This window comes from Heterocephalus glaber, unplaced genomic scaffold, assembly GCF_053883595.1.
Source record: "Heterocephalus glaber isolate CG9 unplaced genomic scaffold, H.glaber_assembly_v1.0 deba00001509, whole genome shotgun sequence".
NCBI classification, from domain to species: domain Eukaryota; kingdom Metazoa; phylum Chordata; class Mammalia; order Rodentia; family Bathyergidae; genus Heterocephalus; species Heterocephalus glaber.
In genome coordinates this window covers 30,975,992-31,003,635 of record NW_028258325.1, presented here as the reverse complement: position 1 = coordinate 31,003,635, position 27,644 = coordinate 30,975,992, and the positions used below count along the sequence as shown (strand labels likewise).

Sequence of the window (27,644 nt, the reverse complement as noted above, 5' to 3'; positions counted from 1 at the left end):
ATCATCAAATACAGTTTTAAAAAATATGTAACTATAGCTGAAGTCATATTTTTCAGCAAAGATTTCCATGAGTGACTGCTGATAATTTTATCTGGCATTTTAAAATAAATTATACATCTACAGGACATCATGAAAAACTGCCATCTGTTGCAATATAAATGGAAGAAAGAAAGGAAAGGAGGGAGGGAGGAGAGAAATGATATATAACTTGTCAGGAAACATAAATCAAGTGCTAGAATTGACTTTTTAAAAAGTAATAATAGCAAAACAGAAAAACATTAGCAGTCTGTTCTGAACTTTCACAAAAAAGGGTCCAGAGTAAAAAAGAAATTGGACTTTAGAGTCAGAAAGGCCATGTTAGAATCTCAACTCATACATATATATTTTTTTAAAACAGATAAATGTTCTTATCGCAATAGGGCGGTATTATTTATTACCTTAGGAAATGTGAGGGATAAAATCATTGTGTAATACCACATATCAATATATTCACCTGGTTCCTTCTTTTGGAAAGGAGAGGACACGCCTGCCATGTTGCATTACTGTGGCCATGAGCTGTTTACATTCTCCTGACCCAGAAAGGATCCGACATGTTTGTATGCAGTGGGCTCGACCTTTCCTTCTTGCAAGGGGAGGGAAGCAGTGGTACAGATAACCCCAGACCAGAAACCAGTACAGTAACCCTTTATGTCTCACTGCAGCATGCATCAGGTGACTGCTCTGGGACAGTCCCTTACTCTACTCCTCTTTTCTTAAGTTAATATTAAAATCAGCTAGCACTCCTGAGCATCCCATATAAGGTCAAGAAGAAAAGACACAGAATAGGAGTGTGGGGCAAAGCCACTTGAGGGTCTTAAAATGTTAAAATGTAAGCACATCAAGAATCTGCTAGACGCTTGTTCATTTATCCACAAATATTTATTGAACATCTATTTGGGGGCCAGGTCATTCCCAGGCTAAGGGGATATACTTGCGAACTACACAAGCAAATCCCTGCTCTCATGAAATGTTGTGAAGAAAAACAATGAACAAATTTTTAATGATGCAGTATATTAAAAGTTCACTAAAAGCAGACTATGTCAATTATAATCTGTACATATACAATTTTGTACACATCTGTAAAAAAGGAAAAGTATAAGTTTTGAGGAAAAACTCTTTTGTTGTTAATACTTATTATTCTTGGCACAAAGATGTGCATGATAGATGAAAGGTAGAGTTTTTGTGGAAAACAGCAATAATGGAAACTGCACATTGCACTGTATCAAGGATAGTGGGGATACAATATTTCCTCCTTATCTGTGGATGCCTGAAATCTTGGATAGTACCAAACCCTCTGTATACTACATTGTTTCCTAAACATTCAAGCCCATGATAAAGTCTGATTTATAAATTAGGTACGGTGAGAAATTAACAGTAGCAATAATACAATAGAGCAATCATAACAATGTCCTATAATAAAAGTTATGTGAATATAGTCTTTCTCAAAATGTCTTATCGTACTTTTACCTTTCACTTAAAGGAAGTCTTTCACAGATTCTCTTTGGCATATCTCACACACACTTCTTCCACAGAGGGGGGGTTTATGATCATTTAGGGAAATAGATCTAGGGTACAACCTAGATTTTTCCCATGCACAGTTCAGTAGGATTCAAGCTCCTATGAGAATCTAATGCAGTCACCAATCTGACAGGAGAGAGAGCAGAGGTAGTGGTGGGAATGATGCAGAGCACCTATAAACACAGGTGAAGCTTGCTTGCCTTCTACTCACTTCCTGCTCTGCAGCCTATTGTTCCATGGCCCAGTGCTTGGAGACCCCTGGCATAACTGAATTTTCACCATCATGATGTTCTTTCACTTTGGGGTCATTATTAAATAAAAAATGGGCCATCTAAACACAAGCAACAGTTAATCTGGTAACTGACATGGCTGCTAGATGACTAATAGGTGAGTAGTGTATACAGTGTGGATACGGTGGGTATAGAAATCACATTCCAGAGTAGGGCATGGTGTGCACACCTGTAATTCCAGCTCTTGGGAGGCTGAGACAAAAGGATTGCCATGAGTTCAAGGCTTCAAGGCCTGGGCTACATAGTGAGTTTAAGGCCAACCCAAACTACATACTAAGACCCTGTTTCCAAAAAAAGAAAAAAAAGAAAGAAAGAAAGAAATCACCTTCCAGATCTGAGATTTCATCACACTATTAAGAAGGGCAAGCACTTTAAAATGAAACTCCAGAACAGGGGTTCTACTGTAAGTATGTTGATAGAAATCTGTCCATATGTCTGTGTCACCTTGGTAAAAAGCTAAGGGAAATACATGCTCTAGCAGCAAGAGAGAGGGGGCAGTTCCTTTTTTACTTTATAGAGTCTTTTTACATTTTTCAGAATGTAAGTCATTTTTAACTTACTTAATTGTACATAATTTTTCAAATAAAAAATTAGAAACTGAACTAGATAGAGGAGATATTTCTGTATGTAGTGGCATAGAAATCAGCTCATGGCACATTAAGTGGAAAAGCAATCTGGGCATGGTGGCACACACCTGTAATCCCAGCACTCTGGGAGGCTGAGGCAGGAAGATGGCAAGTTCAAGCCCAGCCTGGGCAACTTAGCAACTTAGTGAGACCACATCTCAAAATTAAAAAGGACTAGGGCCAGGGATTTAGCTCAGTGGTTCCACTGCCTGCCTTGCAAGTGCAAGGACCCAAATTCGATCCCCTGTACCAAAAAAAATAAATAAAGGACTGGGGGATATGTCTCAGTTTGAAGGCACTGAGTGCAATCCCCAGCACTAAAAACAAGTGGAAAATCAAGGTTATGGAGCTTTGTACCACATGATTATATATATGTGTTAAATACATAGGTGTTTAAAAAAGTCAACTAGTATTAGAGAACTGAGTGACTTATCCAATCAAAGTCTCAGTGAAGCATTTCTCTTCCTCATCACCCACATGCGGTAATCCTAACCACAGTCTTCTGCCCAGAGCAGCCTTCCCAATGCACCCCTCCCTCCATCCTCTACTCCATGCTGAGTCAGTCCTCTGCCCTCTCACTCTGACCACTTCTGAGGTCTCCTTGCCATCCCCCACATGGCTGGTTTATGACTCAAAACACAAACCTGATCATGTCACTGTCTGTATCCTCCAATGATGACTGAATCAGGCCCATTTAAAATCAGGCCCTTCAAAATCTGGCCTCAACCAACCTGTGGCAGATATTGACTCCTACCTAATAACAATTCCCCCATTTCCTCTTTGTTACCAGAACCCAGATTTTGTTAAGACAAAGGACACAGACCCTTGATCTTGGCGTTAGCTCCACAAGATGCTCAAGAGTTGGAACATATTAAGTAATCAACTTTTTTTAACTGAAGAAATAAATAGTCACTTATAAATATCACTGTGAATTTGAGGCCAGCATGGACTGTGCAGTGAGTTCAAGACCAGCCTGAACTACATAGTGAGACCCTGTCTCAAAAAAACAAACAAAAAATATTAATAAAATAAAAATCCACACTGCGGCCCAGGTCTGGCCAAGGCGATAATAGAAGACATCTGTTCCACCTTTTCTTCGTGGAACTCATATGAACAAGAAGCTACAGCAGTCACCTCGGAACTCTGAGGCTACAAATCAAAAAAAGCCAACATGCTTATGATGGCAGAGTAAAATAAGATGAAATAAGATGTGTTACTGATGATGTAGATCCAGACACTCTGGAACTGCTTTCCTCTAGATCCTTATTAAGTGGAATATCTTAATACCTTTACTGCCTAAACCACATTTTAATGTGTCTATGAATCACTCGGAAATCTCATTAAAATGAAAATTTGGATTCAGTAGGTTGGAGGCCGGGGCTGAGAATCTACACTAATAACAGGGTCTCTGAGCCAGGTATGGTGGTGCATGCCTGTGATCCCAGCACTTGGAAGCTGAAGCAGGAGGATCATGGTGAGTTGAAGGCCAATCTGGGTTACATAGTGAGTTCAAAACCAGCCTCAACTACATAGAGACTCTGTCTCAAAAGAAAAAAAGAAAGAGAGAAAGAGAGAGGAAGGAAGGAAGGAAGAAAGAAAGAAAGAAAGAGAGAGAGAGAGAGAAAGAAAGAAAGAAAGAAAGAAAGAAAGAAAGAAAGAAAGAAAGAAAGAAAGAAAGAAAGAAAGAAAAAGAAAGAAAGGCTCCCTGGTGGTACCACCAAGGATCACACTTTGAGGGAGGAGAATATGATCCCCTGTAGACTGCGCATTCTATTACTGGGAACTGAACTCATCCTTGCTGCCTTCTGTTCCTTCCCACAAACCCAGGTAACCACACTAACCATCCAAACTTCCCATTACGTACAATAAGCCTGCCAGGGCTGGCTCAGGCTCAAACCTCCTGGAAGGAGCTATAAGCATCTATCAATTTCATCACAATTCTGTGTATCATCCTCAGTCACTGTTTTCACCCATCTTCCATATTTGTACTTTTCCAAATATTTTCCACAGTCTTTTACTCAAATCATTATAAAACAACTACAGTTTCATGCTTAATGGGCAAAACGATTTTGAAAGACCTCAAAATTAATTGCAAAATTATTGAGTTCCCTAGCAGATTCTATATGTTATACCACATAAGTGATTGTGTTCCATTTCAGTAATGTGGGAATTAAACACTATAGTAATGGCATGCAGTTTCCTCTCCTTAATGAAGCTTTAATTGCACATGGCACTTCGAAAGCATTTTGATAAAGTCTGATATTAAGATGTATTAGCATAAAACTGAGCTCAAAGGAATTATTCATGATGACTCCCAGTTTAAAAACATCATCCCTCTCTTTTTTTTTTTTGGAGAAAGCACCACAATTTACTTATGCCAAAACCAAAAAATTTTTACTTTTTTCTGGTATCAGGGTTCGAACTCGGGTCTTTGAGCTTAATCCCCGGCCATCCCTCTCTTATCTGTCTAAGAAATTCCCACCTGGCTCTGTGTCATTAATTATCAATATGCTTTTCATAGCACATTGGGATATTCCAGAATTGAGCATTCACATTTTAAGTCCAAACTTGTCAGAAAATGCACCAAATTAGTGGATCTGAGTGTCAAATGAATCCACATGCCACAGCAGAATGCATACAGAGGAGATTTATGCATGTGGATAACCATTACCCACAGCCACCCTGTACAAGTACCCTGCATATCCATTAGCATGTCATCAATCAGCACTTAATAGAAATGTGTTGGTCTGATTTGATTTCTACTGTAAGTTAGCACAGTTTTCCAACTCTAAACCATCACATTATCGGTGCAAACAACAAGGCCACATGAGATAACTGAAAAACCAGGATTCAGAAGTTTTAACTCAAATTCCAACAGTGACTTTGCACAAGTATATCAGTTCCTTCCCCAAGTCAACAAAACTTTTAAGTCATAACTGTAAAAGGTAAAAATCTAAATACTATCCTGTGACATTCACAGTTGGCTCAGTGAAAGATCTCAACAGAATCTCAAAGAACAGTGTGACGGTACTGGCCAGATAGTCCCATGTATGAACTGGAAGCCTCTGACTTACTAAGGACTGCAGACTCTGTGAGTCTCACCCTTGCTAGCACAAGTAGCTCACAGTTGCTTTACAGGAAGAACCTTCTCCCTCACATTCTTCTGCATCTCTTTCAAAGGTCCTGTCCAGTGGTGGTAAGCAATTATAATTATAATCCAAGGAAAGGCCTGTTCATAGCCTGAGGAGTCAGGGATTTATTTGTGTGCAGATTTGTACACTTGCAGACAGGGGCACAGTAAAATCCACCTCCATTATCAACTGAACTCCATGTCAATATTCCAAAAGCTAAAAATCTTAATGATTTATTCCTTTGGGCAGAGACTGTGATTTCTTTATAGATCTCCAGAGTCTCATTATCCTGGACAAATGCTCTAACCTCTCTACAGGTCCTGAGAGTTTTCCTGAGCAGATACTCAGACCTCTTTCAAATATTCTTTCCAACATACTTTCTCAATATTCTTCTGAAATTTACTAATATGTGACCATAAGGTCCACTTCCTCTCCTTGCTTAGTATCACTTCATCTTACCTTTAGTAGCCAAGTGTCATGAGCTTCCTTCTCCCTCTGCTGACCATATGACTTACATCTTGCAGGAGTGTCTTGGGTATATTCAAGAATTTAAAAAGAGCCTGTACTTCTGTTGTTAGAGAACTGGAGTGTCTCAGCCTCTGGCTGAGACAATTCCCATCACAGTTCTTTTAATAGCAACATTTTATTTACAAATTCTTAAACTGTGGAGTCCTTAAAAATAACTTATATTTTTGGAAATTTTCAAACAAAAGGGAAAGTAGAGAAAATATAATGAGCTTGCAGGTTCTATCATCTAACTCAACAAATGTCACCTCAGAACCAATCTGGTTTCACTCAACCACACCATTTCTCTCTCCAGAGATTTATTTTTGCTTTTTGTTTGGTTTTACATATGTTTGTTTGTTTTGGATTTGGTTTTGGCACAAGGTCTCACTATATAGTCCAGGCTGGCTTTGAATTCTCAATCCTTCTGTCTCAGTCCCCCGAGTACTGGGATTATAGGTGTGTGCCAACATACTCAGTTTCCAGTGATCACTTTAAAGGCAACCCCTGACATATTATTTTATTCATAAATATTTCAGTATATATCTCTAAAAAATAAGAACTCTTTGTGCTATTTATTTATTTATTTATTTTGGTACCAGGGATCGAACTTGGAACCTTGCGCTTGTGAGGCAGGCAGTGGAACCACTCAGCTAAATCCCCAGCCCCCTCTTTGAGCTTTTTAAAAACAAAAGACATCAGATTTTCAAATCATCAAGACCAAACTGGAGGAAAATGCATAGAATAGGTCAGCCATTTATATTTCTCACAATAAATGATAAAAAATTATGGATACATGTCACTGTTTGTCTAAACCCATAGAATACACAACACCAGGAGTGAAGCCTAATGTAAGCTATGGATTTAGGGTGCTAATGACGTCTCCATGTGGGTTCATGAATTGTAGCAATGGACCACTCTGTTTGAAGATGTTGATAATACTGGAGGTTGTGCATGTGTTGGGAGGATAGGAGAGATCTGTACCTTTCTCTCAATTTTGCCTTGCACCCACCTACAATTGTTTCATAAACTCTTCTTTAAAAAAAAAAAATTAAATCCATGGATTCAAACTGAAGTTTTCCTGCACAGAGGGCTTCAAGGCACTTTTCCCTGAATGAATGAAAACCATTATGAACTCTGCACAAGTCCCTAGCTTTACAAAAGTTAAGTGGTTGTCATCAGGCATCATATTCTTTTGCACAGATTAATGCATAAAATCTGACAGCCCTTTACAGTAGGTTCGGTGACAACGCCCATTTTACAGAAGGAAATGAGGCACAAAGAGGGGAAGTCACTGTCCAGGGTCACTCAGGAGTGAACAGGTCACAGGGACATCCTCAGCCTGGGATAACCATGCACTGAAGAGCAGTGTCCCAGCTTGTCTACTTCCCCTCAGAACAGACCCAAGAAAGGAATTGAGGGCAGACAGTTTGGCCTCTTGAAGATCTCAGGAAACACAAGTGTGGATGTGCAAACAATGACAACACAGGGAAGAAAAAAAAGCCAGTAAAAGGGTGTGGTGGTGAATGTGTTGCCCCGGGAACAGCTGGGGTCAGGTCACAGAAGAATCTTCTGAGGAATCATGGACAGCCGGGGTCAGTAAACTGCCATAGTGGGTCAAATCCAACCCACTGCCTTTGTTTGTAAATAAAAGTTTTATTGGAACATGGCTAAGCCCATTCTTTTAGTATTCTCTATGGCTGCTCTCAAGTTAAAGTGGCAGCGTTAAATAGATGTGACAGAGACCGAAGGGCCTGCTAAGTTGAGAATGTTTACTCTCTGGCCCTGAACAGTAAAAGTTTGCTAACCTCTGGTGCAGAACATCCAAGAGGAAAGAGGGAAGCTGGTATTTATTAACCTCATTTGTTTAGGGTTGCCCGGGGTCATCAGGTCCCCAGCACTGCAAGGCTATCCTTCAGCAGTCTGAGGAAGTCTGAGAACAGGAGCAAAGCCACGTGGTTAGGATGAGAAGCCACCAGCGTTGTATTATTTACTTCTGTCTTGTTGCTGAGACAAAATACCTGACACCCAAAGTTAAAAGGGGAAAGGTTTATTTAACTCACAGTTTATAGAGGTTTCAGTCCATAATCAGCTGGCTCCAAGGCAGGTGGCATGGCAGAGGGGCAACAGTTCATGGAGGACTGAAGGCAGCAAAGCAACAGGGGACCTCAGCAGCTTCTTTCTGCCCCTTTTATCTTATCCAGACTACTTAGAGCAGGTACCACTCACACCCTTAATCCTAGCACCCTTGAGCCTAGCATTGCACCATGAATCAATTCCAGTGTCACACACTCCAGATCCAGCCACCTCTGAAAAAGCCCCACCTCATTCGCATGAGGCTTTAGGAGGATATCTAAATGCAAGCCATAATAAGCATGCATAGAGGGGGCAGATGTCCTAGGGCCACAGGACTAGGAGCTGGCAGCATGGCATACGCTACAACAACTCAGTGCCTTAGGAGCCTCATCTAATGAGGAAAATAACATCAGCACACAGATTCATGTGAGAATTATATTGGAAAACACATGTCAACCTCTTAGGAAGTGCCCAGCATAAGGTGCTTAATGTTTAATGTGATAAATTTTACATTATAAATAAATGTCATCAATTACTTTACAAAGAAGCTTCCTAAACACTACTAATTAGGAAACATTATCATTGATACCTATGGCCTAAGTCTGAATTCTTTACCACACAGGAAAACATTTCAAAAGAGTCCTCACACATTTTGTTAATTACAAAACAAACCAGATGGCCTGCAAAAGAAAATTGAGAGCCTTCTGCTTGGATGGCATTTGTGCCTGTGATTGATACCTGCCTCTGCCTTTACCAGCTAAAATAACCATCAGTTGTTTAAATAAAACCGATCGAGAATAGCAGCAATATTTATAATAGCCAAAAAAAAAAAAAAATACTGAAAACAAGCAAAGTCAAGTCTCCAGAAACTGATAAAATGTAGTCGTTCCATATAAGGGCATATTATTCAGCCACAATAAAGAATGAAATATCCATACGCACCACGCCAGGCAGGGGCTTTGAAAACATTCACTAAGTCAAAGAAACCAGGCACAAAAGGCTTGGTGTGATTCCATTCATATGAGATATCCAGCACAGGCTAATCTACAGCAACGGTAGGTAGATCAGTGGCTCTCGGGGCTAGAGGAGGAAGGAAGGGAAGGGAAGATTGCGGGGGGGGGGGGGGGGGGCTCGGTAACAGCTGGTAAGGACAGGGTTTCTTTTGAGGGTGCTAAAAATGTTATGGAATTTGGGCCGGGGATGTAGCTCAGTGGCGCTGCATCTGCCTTACAAGCGCAAGGCCCTTTTTCCCGGGTACCGGAAAAAAAGAAAAAGTTATGGAATTAAATTGTGATGACAGTTGCACAACTCTGTGAGTATATTAAAAACCACTGATTGTATTCTTTAAAGGGGGAGTGCTTTATGGTCTATGAATTAACAGCTGAATGAGGAAAGGCAAGTTCTTGTATGTAATAAGGGTCCTCACAAAATGTTATTAGTGGGGGCCTGTGTGAGATCGTTCCGGGTGGGCCAGACAGTGGCTACTGCTGCTACTCTGTGACTGCCGCGCCATGGCAGATGAGGAGCTGGAGGCGCTGAGGAAGCAGAGGCTGGCCGAGCTGCAAGCGACACACGGGGATCCTAATGATGCAGCACAACAGGAAGCAAAGCACTGGGAAGCTGAGATGAGAAACAGTCATCTCAGCGCAGGTTCTGGATCAATCAGCCCGGGCCAGGTTAAGTAACTTAGCACTTGTAAAGCCTGAAAAAACGAAAGCAGTAGAGAATTACCTTATACAAATGGCAAAGTATAGGCAGCTAAGTGGGAAGGTCTCAGAACAAGGTTTAATAGAAATCCTTGAAAAAGTAAGCCAACAAACAGAAAAGAAAACAACAGTTAAATTCAACAGAAGAAACGTAATGGACTCTGATGAAGATAATGATTACTGAACTAAAAATGTTTAGAGACTGACACTTAATGGAACAATTTTAGGGCAGAAGTTAAAATCTGTTTAAGTGTTTACTTTGTTTTGTCTATATGCCTTTAAAAAAATGAACTTGTTATGCAAAATAAAGTTGTTTTAATAACACAGCCAAAAAAAAAGTTATTAGTGGACGAAGCGCTTCTCGTGGCTACTGCTCTCTATTGCCCCCTGGCTGCTCCCCTGCGCACTGCCTCATAATCTGAGCCTGATGGTTCCAGTGGTCTCACACTTTATCCTACTGAACCGCTCAAATCCTGAAGCCAACAGCATGCCAGCCATCCCACAGGCTGGCTCTGTGACCTGAAGAAGTTACTTAACCTCTCTGGGTTTCAGTTTCCTCATCTGTAAAGCAGAGATGACAATAATAGTGCTTATTATTATTAACTGACATTTAGTTAACACTTTTTAGCAGGCCCTGTCTCTCTCTCCCTTTTTCTTTTCTCTCCGTTTTAATAAGAAAGTACACACCTAAAGTGTGCAATCTGATGTGGTCTGATTTTTTTTTTTTTCATACCGGGGATCGAACTCGGGTCCTTGCGCTTGCGCAGCAGGCGGCGAAACCACTGAGCTAAATCCCCGGCCCCCTCTAGAGTTTTATCTAAATGGAATTATACTGCATACACTCTTTTTATGATAGAAGGGAGGTCTGCCTTATTTCACTCAGCAGAACGACTTTGAGATTTTTTTCCCTTTGCTGGTATATGCATCAATAGTCCCTTACTTTCATTTGTTGAGTAGCATTCTTTCTACTGCTGTTAGTGAACATCTGGGCTTTTTTCCATTACTAGCTTATCTTCCATCTGGGGCTGTTACATCTAGCGTGTCTGGGGCCACTCTGCGTAAGGCTTTGTGTGGTTGTGTACTTTCATTGCTCTTGGGTAAATGAGCAGACACCTTTGGCTGTACAGAAGCTTTGCAAAGTTCAGTAGAGGTCACGGCTTATGGCATGTGCACTGCACAGCCCCACTGCATCACCCACGCCTTCCCAGACACCACCGTCCTGCCACTCTACCTCAGGTGCCACCTCTCCCAGCAGCTGGTGCAGTCAGCATCCTCTTTTCCAGACAGTGCCCATAATGTTTTTCTTTGGTGCCCATAATGCTCTTCTTTGGATCACTATGACCTTTCCATGTCTCGGTCATGGTCTCTCTTCTCTTGGAGACATGACAGAAATTTTCACTTCCTGCTCAGACAAAACTTCCGGCTCAGACCATTATTTTCAACAGATTCACATGAAACTGGTTTTCCCAACATTTCTCACCTATGGGGGACTGTTTGCATAACAGAAGACACCAAGGCAAGACAAAATTAAATCTCAATTAAAATAGTTTATTTTTTCACCTATTTTCAAATGTTGACGCTGTAACTCTGTAACTCGTACCTTTTCAAGAGCCAGTGTTTCTTTGTGTAACCAAAACATGATGGCTTTCTGTCATCCTTGTCACACCTGTTTTAAAATTATACCTTTTTTTTTTACACTACTGGAGGCCAAACCCAGAGCCTCATGAATGGTAGCCAGGGGCTCTACCACTGAGCTACAGCCGCAACCTCTAAAATACAACCATTTAATGGAGGTCCTTCTCTGTGAGTAACACTCGAAATGTCACATTTTCAAATGAATCACAGCTGACATTTGTTTGGTGTGAGTCCAAACTGGAACTGTCTATAATCATCCTCATTTAAAAATTATCAACCCATATCTGCTCATCTATCAAAAAGACTTAAAATTTACCCCTTTCATGAATGTAAAACTAGGGCCAGGGATTTAGCTCAGTGGCACCACGCCTGACTCACAAGTGCAAGGTCCTGAGTTTGATCCCTGGTACCAAAAAAACCAAAGCAGAATGGCCACCAGTTTAGATGCTCATATGGCACTGATTTCAGACATTCAGATTTGTGTGGGAATCCTGGATGTTACACCATAATCGTATGGCCTCTTCTCACTTCTGTGTGGAGATACCGTGGGCTAGTTATGTAGTAAAGAAGCACCCAACACCATTCAAAAATTACATATGCAAAATAGCTTTCATTGATGTAAACCTGAGTGTGTGGTAACATAGCAAAGTAGGCTGAGAGGATGTGCTGGCTTTTTGCTCCTAAGCTCCTGCGAGGTCACCTGGAAACGTTCTCATCCTCACTTTAGGGTCAGTCTCAATGACTGATTTTTGGTCAGCCATGTGACAGCCTGAAATGCATTTATCCAACCTCACTTAAGTACATTATTCACTCTCTGGCTATTCACATATGGTTCTTAATGTATTTCTTACAAGTAAGATTTATAACAACCATTTGTATTTTGTTAAAAATCAAATCCCCTCTTTGAAGCGCGTCTCTTCTCTTGTGTGGAATTATCTCCTAAAAATGTCCACGTCTGCACTGCCCAACCGCGGTGGGGCACCTCAGTGCTGTTTCCTGGACAATAAGAGTCAGCCATATGCCAACACAACAGAGAAAATTCACACTTATGCACCCAGAGCAAACTTCCCTGGCAGCCAGAGGATGGTGGGTTAGTTCTGGATCTTTATTTAAAAATCCTAGAAAAATGTTATTTTGGGTATTTTTTTTAGAAGAGCAGAACTCTTCACATGGGTCATCCTGACCAGGAGGCTGCCCTCTGGACCACTAAAATCCCTTAGGCCCAAGCCAGACCAAGCACTTCCCTCTAAGAGAACTCAAATTTGGCTTACCTGTCAAAATGATAAATGCTGTCATGTCCCTGATCATCCTCAAGGAGAAATACCCAGTGATGTTTAACCCAGCACATGCAAAGCAGACAGTACTGAGAGCTAGTCTACTTCCTCTTTACTGGGCCCTTCCCAGGGTTATGGACCGTTGCTACCACCACATATGGCCAGACCTTGGGGCTCTAAGCAACTGCCTTATCCCCAAGAAGAAAAAAAAATTCAGACTACAACCCTCATGTAAAACTTATAAGCATCCAAAATAGCTAGGAAGTCCAGGCCTACCAATTTAAGAAAAAGATTTTTGTTGTTCTTTTTTGTTTTCCAGTACTGGGGATTGAACCCAGGCCTTTCACACTGAACCCCCCCACCCCACCCCCTTTTTGAGTCAGAACCTCACAGCTTAGCTAAATTGTCCAGGCTGGGGTTGAATTCACAATCCTTCTGCCTCAGCCTTCCAGGATACTGAGATTACAGATCTAGCCCAGCTAGGAAACAATTCTTAACTAAGACGTGTCTGGAAGAAACGAGCAAAGACTTATTACCAACTTGTAAGAGTAGTTATTTCTTAGAATAGAATAAGGACTCAAAGTAGAGAGCAGATTTATATTTTATCCTTTACACCCTTCTGAATCAATTGAATTTGTATTGATACGGAAAAGTTTTAGATAACTTAATAGACTGAATATTAAGGTAGTTGTAGAAGCAAAATAAGTAATGTGTTCTTCTAAGATTTGCTTTTCCCTTAACTCCTTGTTTAAGGGAAAAGGATTATCTGACTCTAACCTGTAACTTCATTAACCTAACAAAGTTACCATGCCAGGGTGAATTTACAATGTATATGGCCTATCTTGTGTCTGTGACTTGTAAATAGGAACTGGAATTGTATTTACATATCAAAGACCACTAGGGATGAGATAATGGCTAAAAAGGATATTAAAAGGGAAACACTGAACAAAGGGGGCGGATATTGACCAGACTGGTTTCTGGCATTCCCGTCCGCTCGCGAGAAGAAATTTTATTATTTTATCGGAATTCTGTGTCTCTGTGTATTTCTTCCTGAGATTTCCGTAACAGTATAGGAAGCATTTACTGTGCTTTTTAAGCCACCTGGCAGTGAATAGCTGTCTTACTGAAGGGAGAAATCCTAAAACAGGTGGCAGCATGGCCCCCTCTGTTGACAGGAACAAGTATTCATTCTCTCCAGCGATCCAGCAACTAAGGAGCAGACGCTGACGTTGGTCCAGCCAATCAGATATTTCTGTCTGGGACTGTGAACCTCGAGGAGGTCAGGTCAGGTCACAGGGTCAGTGAGAGCTGACTCACAAGGAGGGCAGTGGCGCCGCAGCTAATGCCCGGTGGCAGCTGTGCCAGGGACAGCAGTACCTGGCAGCAGCTGGGCCAGAGTGGTGCCCCTGGCAGGGCAGTCCTGCATGCGCCTCTGCCTGGTTCTATGCCTGCCTGACTCCCCTTGGCTGCTGCTCATTTGCTAGATTTGATTTTCCAGCCTTTCTGATGATTGAACAAATGACCCTATAACCTTCAAAAAGTTCTTTCTGCTTATGTCAGCCAGAGTTGGTTTTAAAGCCAAAGGATCCTGACTAAAATTCATTCATTCATTTGATAAAATAACTACTAGCTGTCTACTATGTACTGAACACTGTTGTAGGCATGGGGTTTCTTCAGTGATCAAAACAGACAAGTATCTCTTCCCTGGAGGAAGTTATATTCTGATGAGATAGACTATCTTTCGTTTCTCCAGAAGTCTGTTACTTCATTAGCTTGAAGCCACACTACTTTCTCTTCTTTTGAAGTCAGGTCAAAGCCCACCCTTTGACACCATTAATGGCCCTTCACTGTCCTGATGTAAACTCTTCCTAACACCATCCAAGACTGTTTCAGGTGCTCTGCAGGAGCTGGAGATAACTGCTCAACTAGTCACTGCCCTTAAAGAGATTACAGTGTAACAGCAAAGTCAGACAACACACATCCAAGTTAGCTCTAAACAGTGACCTACCTGTGCCATATCAGGGGCAGCATGGTGCAAGGAACAACCAATGGGACACCTTGCCTAGTTTAGGAAGGGAGAGAGGCCTGAGTAGTGAGTGAGAGTCAGCCACTGGAGGAGGATAGACAATGTCCCAGGCAGGAGGGACCAAAGAAACCTTTAATACTCTAGAAAAGAGAGCACGGCACATTCGAGAGGATGGCAGGGCTCAGGATATGGGGCACGAGGTGCAGGCAGCTGGGAGAGAGTGAATGGGTGAAGTGAGACCGGGGAGGCAGACAAAGACTCTTACTAAGGTTCCAGCTTAGTTCTCAGGACAAGGAGAAGCCATGCAAGAGCAAAGGCAGAGGTGACAGCAGAGGGCATGTTATCACTTCTGCACCTAGGATGATTGCTCTGGATGCTAGTGGAAAGAAGTGGGGAGGGAAAAGATGGGGCATGGATATAATTTAAAAGCATACCAAAGTAATTCAGATGAGAAATGTGGTGTCCTAGATTAGTACCAGGGAGTAAAAAAGAGATGAAAGGAGGCAGAATATCCAAGGGGCAGGTATTAAGTACAGTGAAGAGGACTTTCCAATTAATGGCCAGATATGGGATGGTAAAGGTGAGGAGAAATCAAAGATGACTCCCAGGTGTCCGATTTGGTGGACAGTAGGTCATTAGTCAAAAAGAACATGCTGAGGAAGGAGCATTTTAGTTTGGTCATGTGCAGTTTGAAGTGACCAGGGAGGACTGCGGATTGGCAGCTGGAAATGTGTGTTTGGCTTTTGGCACTGAAGTCTGAGCTAGAGGAAGAGATCTAAAATCACGGGGACAGTTTCTGAGGTCATGGAGTGGTGAAATGACCCTGGGATAACGATAGCCATATGGTGGGCTGTAGTATTAATAATACTCGTTGTCCCTCCCTGAGGAAGGATCAGATCTTATCACCTTGTTGATATCAGGCTTGGCCATCGATTTTATTTTGGCCAATAAAATGTGAGCAAAATGACATACATCCCTTTCCTTCTGTACAGCAGCTTCACAGTCAGCTTAAGGTTCTCCGAGGTCTCTTTTCCCTTTGCTATGACAAGCACCAGTGCTGCAGAATGAGGAACAGGCTGTAGCCCACAGAGAACATGTCACTAAAGTAAGCCACAAAGGTTTGTTCTTGTAAGCCACTGAGATGTGAGGCTTCATTTGTTACTGCAGCAAAACCAAGCCCACTCTGATAAAGTCAGAAGAGAAGCAGCTCAAGGACAGAAGCCTGAGGAAAAGCAGCATTTCAAGGTCGACAGATAATGTGCAGCCTACAAAGAAACTCCACCCACCTGGCCTCCGGTTCACAGAGACCTCTGTGACGTAGCCATGGTCAGACTTTTCTGCTCCTTCTTCTCCCTGGTCTAGGTATACATCAACTGTCAGGTCTCAGGACACAACTGGGGACAGGTGACAGCAGAAGCAACCACCTTTGCCTCACTCCAATCTGGCCTGGCCTCTGACTTACTCTCTTCACTTTCTCGACTTTTATTACCAGCTTCTTGGATGCCTGTCTGGCTAACCTTATTCTTGTCTTGATCTATCCTGTGCCTGAGTTCTCCGGGAAGCCTGCTGTCCATGTGCCCTGGCACAGCCTCTGGTCACCCTGAACTTGTGCTGGCCATCCCTGTCTGACTCATCCTGTGCTCTGGCCTCGCTCCTGGACATGCCCTGGACAGACAGCGGGCCAGCCAGTTGACTGTTTCAGATTCCATCTGTCTGGTTCCTCTTCCCACCATGCTCAGGCCTTCAGCCTCAGCATTCAGACCCTGACACACCCGGTGCCAACAGACAGAGCTTCTCCTCCACTGGGCATTGGCTCATCCAGGACAAAGCCATAAGTACAGATGTCTCCATGTACACTAAATACGTGCAGCACAGGTGACTTCTGCTCACCTTCAAGGGGTCTTCTGGGTCTCCCACCCTCTGACTGTTGAGATGTTTTGTTCCTTTCACCACAAATCAGAACCAAGCATGTAGCTCTCTATTTTTTTTTTTTTGCTTAAATTCTTTTATTGGTACATTTTAGGTATACAATACGTTTACATTTATCATTGGGTGCTTGTACCTGTACATGATGTATCTTGGTTCTTATTTTTTCCCCATTACCTGTGCTCCCTTCAACCCTTCACCCTTCCCTATTTACATAGACTTCATTTCCATTTTCTTTTCTCATAATTTTTCCTTTCCATTCTTTCCTTTCCCCATCTCCTCCCACCACCCCTACCCCTTTGGACCTTTTCCTATTTCAAAGTATCAATTGTTAGTTATTAATCCTTTTAATCCTTATTTACGTTCTCAGTTTCTCACACTAGAGAAACTATTTGGTATTTACACATGTGTGTCCTATTTATTTCACTTAAGAGTATGGCCTCAATATGCATCCATTTAACTATGAATGACTCTAGTTTCTCCTTCTTTATGGCTGAGTATTACTCCATTTTATAAAAAAAAAAAACATCTTCTTTATCCAGTTTCCAGTTGATGAGCACTTGGGCTGTTTCCAAGCTTTAGCTATTACAAACTATGCCGCTATAAACATGGGTGCACATATATCACTGTGGTATGATTCTTTTAATTCTTTGGGGAAGATCCCCAGCAGGGGAACAGCTGTGTCAAATGGGACCTCTAGTCCTAGTTCTTTGAGGTATCTCCACACTGATTTCCACAGGGGTTGCACCAGTCTACACTCCCACCAACAATGAAGAAGGGTTCCTTTCTCCCCACACCCCCGCCAGCATTTGTTATTGGATGATTTCACGATAGCAGCCATTCTTTCTGGGGTGAGGTGGAATCTCAGCATTGTTTTCTTCTGCATCTCTCAAATGACCAGTGATGTTGAACATTTTTTCATATGTTTATTTGCTGCTGTAGCTCTCTATTTAAAAAGTGCCTTTTTACCTAATTCATAAGACTATGCCACCTGGTTTGGTCTCCAAACCAAAAGACCACCAGGCCTTCTAACAAGGGCTACCTCAGTCAAGTGTGGGTAACCCAGCTTATTCATGCTCTCATGATCGGCACGGAGGCTCGGATTATGAATCATACCTACTCACCCTTCAGCGTGTCATACCTACAGCTATTATGAATTATACCTACTCACTCTTCAGCATGTCGTACCTACTGCTTGCCATGACAGCTGCTGACACTTACTGAAAGCTTGTTAGATGGTAGATGATGTGCTAAACACAAAACATTTATTTTATATTTTGTTTCTTACTGTCAGTTTAAGTATTGCTTTTTTTCCCATTTTACTAATGATGAAACTCAAATTTTAAACATTTACATAGTAGCTGAAAAAACATAGCCCAATACCAGTAAAAATCTAGGTTTTCCTGGCTCCAGAACCCATGTGTTTTTACTATTTGCTGTTTGTGCAGATATAGGTGTGTGTACATGTGTATATGTGTTTGTTTGTCTATATACATACATAGAGTGAGAGGTTTATATTTATATATAGGTAAAGGTGTATGTGATGTATATATCTATATATGTAGTTGTATATATATATGTGCATGTGTACATACATGCATTTCTGTATATGCATGCTTTTATTTGGTTGTTTTGTTTTTTGGGTTTTTTTTGGTACCAGGGATCAAACTCAGGTCCTTGAACTTGCAAGGCAGGCGGGCAGACTCACTGAGCTAAATCCCCAGCCCGCATGTTTGTATTTTGTGTTTTATGCATGTATTTCTGCTACAACAAAAGTCAAAATTTTCTGATCTTATGTGCTGTTTCAACCACTTAGTATCACACCTAAGATAATAAAACATCTTAACAGAAGTTCTAAAATGTTTTTGCAATCACATTTTAGGTGCAAGTCATTTAGCAATTGCTCTGTGGAAGAGAGAAGGGTGGTCCTGGTTTCCAGTCCCAGGTTTGTCACTGCCAGCATCTAGCTTCTGAGTCAAAATCTCCTATCTGGAAAATGAAGGAGTTTGACTTGAGAGCTCATCAGGGCCATTCCTGCTATAATATGCCATAATTTAGAAGAAATAAAATGTCAAAGTGAATCCCTCTCAAAATAATGTCCACATATTTAAAGTTGAATAGTACATCCCCATAAGGAGTATCAGAACTTGCACTATGGATTTTCTAGTGCCTTTTTTATCTGAACGTAATGCAAAAATTATTTTCTCCAAGTATCAATGAGAAAAAAGTTCATCATATGACTTGCAGTCTAATGATTTAATTAAAACAGAACAATTATAAAACACAGGTGGTAATTCTCAAGTTTTCCAAGTAAATTAGAAGCTCAGGCATGAGTGCAGTTGTATATTCTCTCCTAGTTTAGTGGCTAAACAATGTACCATGAAAGGAACAGATTATAGATGGAAGTATTTTTGTAAAGGCCAACGTGAAGGGCCTCAGTGTGGCTCCATCCTTCAGCAGCTACTCGGGGTAAGGTTTCAGAGACCTTGCTAAAGAGTCATCCTGTTTATTCTGGCAAAAGCCCACAAATGCAATTGTTAGCTGCCACTGGGGGAAAAACAATGACAAATGAGTTCAAGATTTTCTTTTCTCAGATGATTCCAAATAAGTTAGTCAAAATCCTATGGACCTAAATTCATGGGGGGAAACACAAAACACATACAAAATGGAAGGCTTTAGGTCTAATTCATTATTTTAAAATTGTATTCTTTTTATCCTGCTCAGCTATTATCATCAAGGTGAATTCTATCTGAGGTATAATAAAGAATACAGATTGCTTTTCACTGAAGGATGAGTTTGCAAAACATTTTGTGTGAATAAATTTTAAGGGAAAGGAATGCATAGGGTGGGAAAAGGTCCAAGGACAATGGGCAGAACAGTTAGTTCTTCATCCCAGACATTTTTGAGACAACTGGAAATAAGACTGTGAGTACCTATCACAGTGAACAGCATAAAGCACACATTCAAGAAATGGCAATTATCATCATTATTCTTATATAAACCCAGTATCAAAAAGTCTCAGGCTGGGGACATAGCTCTGTGCGGAGTGCCTGCCCAGTATGCTTGAGGCTCTGAGTTTGATCCCCAGCACTAGTAACGTAGTCCAGAAATGAATGCATTGTTTCCCCCACAGTTCCTAGGCCAAGCTTAGAGACCTTGCAAAGAGAAAAAGAGCCCTTCAGAGAATTCTGCCAATGGTTCTTCTGAACTTGGATTTCAAGAAGTTATTCGACTCAGCTATCCCCCTTGTACCATAGGTATATCTCCCTGAACTAAAGACATCATATTACAGTGTGACATGCATACTTCATGCTTATAGCAGCACAATTCCTAATAGCTAAATCTTGAAAGCAACCTGTATGTTCATCAACAGACGAACAGATAAAATGTATTTATACACCATGGAGTATACTCTTATATGAGAAACCCAAAATATAAATAAAGAGCAAAATAAATGATAGTAGGAAACAGGGATATAGATCTTTTGCAAATAGGAGGGATGAAGAGATGGAGGAAGGGAGGGAAAGAGAAGGGGAAAGGGATGAGAAAAGAATTAAGATGTGTTATGTGCATGTACCAACCCTCCATAAGGAATGTAGTCATTATGTACTGCAAATATGTACTACTAAAATTTGAAAAAAAAGAAGTTATTTGCCCCAGATAACATTGCAGTTTAAAAAGGGAAAGCAGTGATCATCATAAAGTTAAAACAGCATCCATCTCTGCAATAGAAGATTGGCATCAAAGTTGGATTTCTTACATTTTAGCTAAAATTGTGGCCTCCCACTGAGGAGCACATAGTATTCCTAATCAGAAGAGCCAGCCATCATAGTTTTGGCAAAAAAAAAAAAAAAAAAAAAAGAGCCTGTAAGAAAATTGGCACAGGTTGCCTGTTTATTGTGTGCAGACAAGCTGCAAAATCAAGATCCAAATTTTCAAAAATATACCCACTGCAAGGGCTGGCTGCCTTAGTGCGGTAAGAGGGAAAGTAAAATCCAAACAAGCTGCTCAAGAAGCAAAACAGAGCAGAGGATCTTGCCACAGTGATTAAGAAACTACAACAGAAACAGACTCAACAATCAGATGTAAAAGACAAAGTATGGTTCTACTTATTACATTTACTTTGACTCTGCTATCATACACATCCTATCCTAAAGGGAAAACTCCTAGTGTAATTCATGTATTAGAAGTTTACAAAACAAAACACTACTCTATGTTTCAAACATTTAAACATCTGGTATTTATCACAGTTGGATATAATCACAATTAGCTTGCTGGAAGTGTTTAAAAAGCGATACTATGTGATAAAATACATATCTAAATTTTATCTGACTTCATGTAATAGCTAACAAATATAGACTAGCCATTCCTACTATATGCCAGGCCCTATTCTAAGCATTTTGCACATATTAATTACTCCTTGCAATAACCAGGGATAGAAATACTATTATTATCCCCATTTTACTGTTGAGAAAACTGAGGCACAGAGATTTTTTTTTTAGTATGTTTCCTGAGGTCTTTAAGCTCATAGGTGGCTCTGAGTGTGTGCTTTTTGTCATATCTGCCATGTATCAATCATGACTGCTACTGTGAAGGGACAATAATGACCTGAATTTCGACCTAACAATATTTTGAAAGTGCATTAGCCAAATGACAGCATAAGGATTTGTATTTAAGCAGCTTAGCTGTACTCCACATCACACATTTCCACAAAATTACATTCATTTGCATAATGGCACAAGGATTGTTTCTAGCATGAAAAATTCATCCACTATGACTAAGACAATATAATTGCTGTTTTTGCTTTTACAAAAACATCACCACGGTTAAACAAAAACTGGAGGGTCCCTACAGCTGGAGCCATGGATCTGGGCTCCTAAACAAAAGAAAACAGGAAAAGAGACATGAGAGAGTTTCTTTTAAGAGCAGCTTAAAGAGGTAAAGATGCAAAACCAGGTAGCCCTCATATGTGTAAGAACAATGACCCACAAAATGATAGAATTTATTTTTGTAGAAGAGGAGTGGATTTCATCTTCAAATACAAAAATAAGTAGGAATCGGAGGAGTTTTACAGCCTGTATTAACTTGAATACAGGCTATTAATAATTATATCAAGCACCTGTAGCCAAAGGTGCTTGCAATAAATCCAGCAGAGACTTAGAGGACTGTATGTAAAGTTCTGGTTTCCCAAAAAGAATAGGTAGTAGAGTGTCAAGAGGAAGATGGAAGGTCCAGTAGCTTTCCATGGGGACTAAGGGATAGTAAGAGCTCAGTACACGTGCGTTGAATTGAGGACCACACAGGGCTCACCTAAAACTGGGACTGCATCACCTAAATCTAGGTATCTATAGCATCCACATCCCCAGAGGACAAGTCCAGATAAAAACAGAGCCAGTACCACGACACAGAGCATGATGTGTTACTTACTGAACTTTGGTGCTTGGCCAAGTAAGCAAGCAAAAAATGAACTCACCGTAGCTCCACTAGCCAAGCTGAGGAGCAGGGGCGCCTCCTCCCAGGTGAAGAGGGTGCCTTTTTCTAATTGTACCAAGGTGCCACACAGCTGAGCATTCCCAGAGAGCAATGGAAGAGCATTAAGGAGGAGCAACCTGACCTAAAGTGATGGGAGGCAGACGTGCCCCATGGAGACATCAAGAGAGAGAGTCTTGTCCTGGTGCATATCCAGCATTATTTACATTATCTCTGCCCCTGTCGTTAGCATTTAGATAACATTTACTCCAAGAACTCCTCATCTTCCCTGGAAAGGTCTTCCTTACATAGTACCTTTCTTCTAAAGCACACACACATTCCTTCCAAATAAAGGAAATGCAGAGAGAGTTTGGAGCATTTTCTTCTAATGATGATGGATAATCAGAGCTCCATTCCAGGGCACCATCTGGCAAATTCTGTTGGATGAATGTCCTCCAAACAGAAAGACATAAATCTGTAGTAACTGAGTTAATTCAAACAGGTCAAAGGTAGACGGGGAGACCTTTAGGGCCAATTCTCTCTTTGGTTTTAGAGTAAATTGATACCAAGCTACTTTGATCTTTTCTAATACAGGACATTACATCATTTTATTAATTTATTTTAAATTTTCATGAAAAAATTACCTCTGAATGGCATTATTATGGGATGATTTCTGTTTTCCTTGCTATATGTTTCTATATTTTTTCAAGTTGTTTACAATGATTATGTGCTGTCTTTATAATCAAAAGAAATATATAATTTTTTCTTAGCTTGTGTCTTAGTTACTTTCTCATCGCTCAAACAGAATACCTGACACCCACAGTTTAAAGGAGGAGAGGTCATTTTGGCTCACAGTTTCAGTGGATTCATGCAGGGTCAGCCAACCAAGGCAGAAAAAGCATGGCAGAAAGGCCCATCACAGAGGAAAGCTGCTCATGTCATGGTGGAAATAGAGAGAGAAGGGAGGAGCTAGGTTTGGAGATATACCCTTGCAGGTCAGAAAGTGTAAGTGAAGAAATCAAAACTCAATGGATGAAAGGTAGACCAGGCAACGTGCAGTCCATGCTACATGCTATGGGGGATCATATAATACAGGGGCAAAATGAAGCTACACAGTGCAAGAATAAAAGTTAAGGTGCTTGTGGTATAGCCACCACTCACCTCAAAGGCTTAAACCTAAATGGGGACTTCATTGCCTTGTGTGCTGGAAAAGTACAGGGAGAGCTTCAGCTCCAGATAGGCTGGATGACTGACTCTAAAGGGTCCCTGTGGTCCTATCCATTAGTTGGGCTGCTTCCATGTTGGTTTCATTCATACAGGCTCTTTCCAGGCAATAGCCTTTTGGTCTTCAGCAAATCCAGCAGAGAAAGTTGACTCTGATTTGCCTGGCTTTGATCGCAGACTTACCTCTCAATCAATCACAAGGCCAAGGTAACAGACTATGCTAATTAGCCAGGGGTCCTTTCCAGCAGAGAATGCTCTTGATTGGTTAAGAAGGACAAATGCTGCTCAGGCAAAAAAGGATGATGTTCTCTAGCAGGAGACAAAAATCAAAGAGTAGAAAACAGAAAAGGTGGTAAGAGCAAGCAAGTGGAGGCTGTGCTTGGGAACAAAGTGAGGAAATCTTGGGAAATTTCCATAGATAAGGGCGGAGGGTCTGTGGTGTGGTTTATTATCTATCAGCAACTAGCAATAGGTGAGTCAGGATGGTTTAAAGGCATAGGATCTTAGCTGGTCATGAGCTAGAGTTCCTCTGCCCTAAATTCTAACAGTGTTTCCTGAGTTTCATCAGTGTCTTCACCCTATAATTAGAGTTGTGCAGTGAAAAGAAGGAGATTGGTAAAAAGTGATGAGATCTGACATAAGATATGAAATCTCCCTGAGCCTCAGTGTCCCCAATATCAAAGAAGGGGTTGAATTACAAAGCATCTAGGACCCTATGTGACTGACCCTGCATCCTAAATAAGAGCAAATGAATTACAATACCAAAACAAAGGATGAGTGAGTATATGAAATATAGCCATGTGTGTGAAAGAATTTTGTAAATTACAGAGAACCATGCTAATTCATTGTAGTTACTATTTTTAATGTTAACAGATAGGGGAGTTAAAAGGAAGGAAAACACAAAGTGAGAAGGGTACTCTACTCGACCAGAGATGGGATTTGGGGTGTAGCTCTGTGGTAGAGCACTTGCCTAGCACATCTGAGGCCCTGGGTTCAGCCCCCAGCACTGAAAAAAATGTTGAGATAAAAATTTAAAAAGAAAGAACAAATAAAACACAGACTAAAATTTTATATATATAAATCTTTTTCCTGAGTTGAATTAGAAGCCACCAATAACATCTCCATGTCCTTGCCCCATCTACTCTTCATTAAAATCCAGCACCCATCCCCTATATTCTATGGCCAAAAGTCACCAGTAACCACTCACACCACCAAATCTAGGGGATGTTTGTCAGCAGGTACCTTCACAAACTGCATTACTGTTCCAACACTACTGTCCTTGTTCCCTGCTGCACTGACTCTTGTGACACTGTAGCCTCACCAGTCTCTTGCCTTAATGTTCCTTTTGGGATTCCCTTTCCCTTACTTTCCTCTTAAAATGTCCATATTTCGGCTGCTGCCTTTTGGTTGAAGCACTATGGAGGAAGAGAGGAAGAAGAATAACAAACGGTGGTATTTTACTCCAGAACAGCTGGAAAATAGCCCATCTCGTCATTTTGGCCTGGACCCAGATAAAGAACTTTCTTACCGCCACAGGTGGCAAATCTACTCCAGGACACAGGACAACATCTTAACGTCTCACAATTGACTATCAACACTGCTATAGTATATATGCATCGATTCTACATGATTCAGTCTCTCATACGGTTTCACTGAAATTCTGTGGCTCCAGCAGCCTTATTTCTAGCTGCTAAAGTGGAAGAACAGCCAAAAAAATTGGAACATGTCATCAAGGTAGCTCATACTTGTCTTCATCCACAGGAATCACTTTCTGACACCAGGAGTGAGGCTTACCTGCAACAAGTTCAAGATCTGGTGATTTTAGAAAGCATAATTTTGCAGACTTTGGGATTTGAACTAACAATTGATCACCCACATACACATGTGGTAAAGTGCACCCAGCTTGTTCAAGCAAGCAAGGACTTAGCACAGACGTCTTATTTCATGGCAACCAACAGCCTGCATTTGACCACATTTAGCCTGCAGTACACACCTCCTGTAGTGGCCTGTGTCTGCATCCATCTGGCTTGCAAGTGGTCCAACTGGGAGATCCCAGTTTCAACTGATGGAAAGCACTGGTGGGAATATGTTGATGCCACTGTGACCCTGGAATTTTTAGATGAACTGACATATGAATTTCTACAGATTCTGGAGAAGACTTCCAACAGGCTCAAACGCATTTGGAATTGGAGGGCATGCCAGCCTGCCAAGAAAACAAAAGCAGATGACCGGGGAGCAGATGAAAATGCTTCAGAGCAGACAATCCTCAATATGATCTCGCAGCACTCTTCAGACTCAACTATTGCAGGTTTAATGAGCATGTCAACTACTTCTAGTACAAGTGCAGTGCCTTCCCTTCCAGTCTCTGGAGAGTCATCAAGCAACTTATCCAGTGTGGAGATATAGCAGGGTGAGCGTTGGCTGTCCTCTCAACCTCCTGTTAAACTAGAACCTGCTCAGGGTCATCGGACTAGTGAGAATTTAGCACTTATGGGGATGGATCATTCCTTGAAACAAGATGGCTCAAATGCATTTATTTCCCAGAAGAAGAGTAATAAGAGTGTGCCATCAGCTAAAGTGTCATTGAAAGAATACCGTGCAAAGCACGCAGAAGAGCTGGCTGCCCAGAAGAGGCAACTGGAAAACATGGAGGCTAATGTGAAGTCACAGTAGCCATATGCTGCCCAGAATCTTCTGTCTCACCATGATAGTCATTCTTCGGTCATTCTTAAAATACCCATAAAGGGTACAGAAAACCCTGAACATCCTTTTCTGGAAAAGACTGACAAAACAGCTCTCAAAATGAGACTCTCAGTGGCTGGTGGGGATAAAGCTGCTGCCTCTTCAAAACTAGAGGAGATAAAAATGCGCATTAAGGTCCACACTCCAGCTGATAAGCACAATTCTGCAGAGGACGGTGTCACAAAGAGCAGAGAGCACAGAGAAAAGCACAAGACTCACCCTTCTAATCATCATCATCAAAATCACCATTCACACAAGCACTCTCACTCACAGCTTCCAGCTGGTACTGCGAACAAACGTCCAGGTGATCCAAATCATAGCAGCAGCCAGGCAAGCACCTTAGCACGCAAAACCTATAGCTTGTCTAGTTTTCTCCTCCTCCAGTTCTATTCGTAAAAGGGGTCCCCCTGAAGAGACTGGAGGGGCAGTATTAGTGGCCTTCCCTTTTCACAGCCCAGCTGTAAAACTCGAGTTTCTCACATGAAACTGGATAAAGGCCCCACTGGGGCCAATGGTCACAACACAGACCAGTCTATAGACTATCAAGATACTGTGAATATGCTTCACTCCCTGCTCAGTGCCCAAGGTGTCCAGCCCACTCAGCCTTCTGCATTTTAATTTGTTCACTCAGATAGTGAGTATCTGAATCCACGGGCTAGTGGAATCTCCTCCAGATCTGGCAATACAGACAAACCCCAGCCACCACCTCTACCATCAGAACCTCCTCCACCACTTCCACCTCTTCCTAAGTAGAAAAAAAAAAAGAAGAAAAAAAAACTTCTCTAAAAACCACAATTTTTTTTTGACTACTGATAGTGGACTAGAATTACTTCCCTTATGAAATATATCACCTTTCTTGGACTAGAGAATAAATTGATACTGAAACATAGGTGGGAGGGTGGTGGAGGGCCTTGGTTATTATGTGCTGCCTCATACATTTAACTATTTTATTAGTTTTTACTGGCATTAGAAAGGTGGGAATATGTTGAAACTGTGATGGATTAAGAACACTTTCTCTATTCTCGACCTCTCCACCTCCTAATTGGGTTGATTGGAATAGTTACCTTCCCTCTTCTTGCAAGAACTGAAACATGGGTTTATCAGAGAATTGTGGATTCTTTTGATGTTTAATATTATCAGAAGAGAGGAAGTATTTAAACGTCGAAATCTTTTAAGAGACTTTAAAAAAATAACTTAATGAAACTAAGTTATCTGTTTAGGTTTTTTTATATAATTGGGAAGGGGATAGGAATTTTGCTGTGTTTGTGAGGTACATAGCAGTGACTCCTGGTGGGTGGGACAGAGGGTGGGAATGCCTGCAGGGTGGGTGGGAGGGTAGGCTTTTGGCCGAGAGTTCTGAACTAGGCTCAGGCCATTTGAAGTGTTGAGAGCTTGAGAGCGTATGTAAGCCTGAATGTGTTTTTAAGAGTATGTGTTTAAAAATCATGTTTTATCCCC

General features: G+C 41.3%; 1 protein-coding gene and 2 pseudogenes across 3 annotated transcripts in view; 2 read left to right on the top strand and 1 right to left on the bottom strand.

Annotated features, from left to right (window-relative positions):
• The window catches only part of Tbc1d1 (TBC1 domain family member 1), a 234,372-nt gene that overhangs the window by 178,918 nt on the left and 27,810 nt on the right, over nucleotides 1–27,644 (bottom strand). The gene's annotated exons all lie outside the window — the stretch shown is intronic.
• On the top strand, nucleotides 9,339–10,312 carry LOC101715208 (programmed cell death protein 5 pseudogene; annotated as a pseudogene).
• On the top strand, nucleotides 22,943–27,338 carry LOC106007958 (cyclin-T1 pseudogene; annotated as a pseudogene).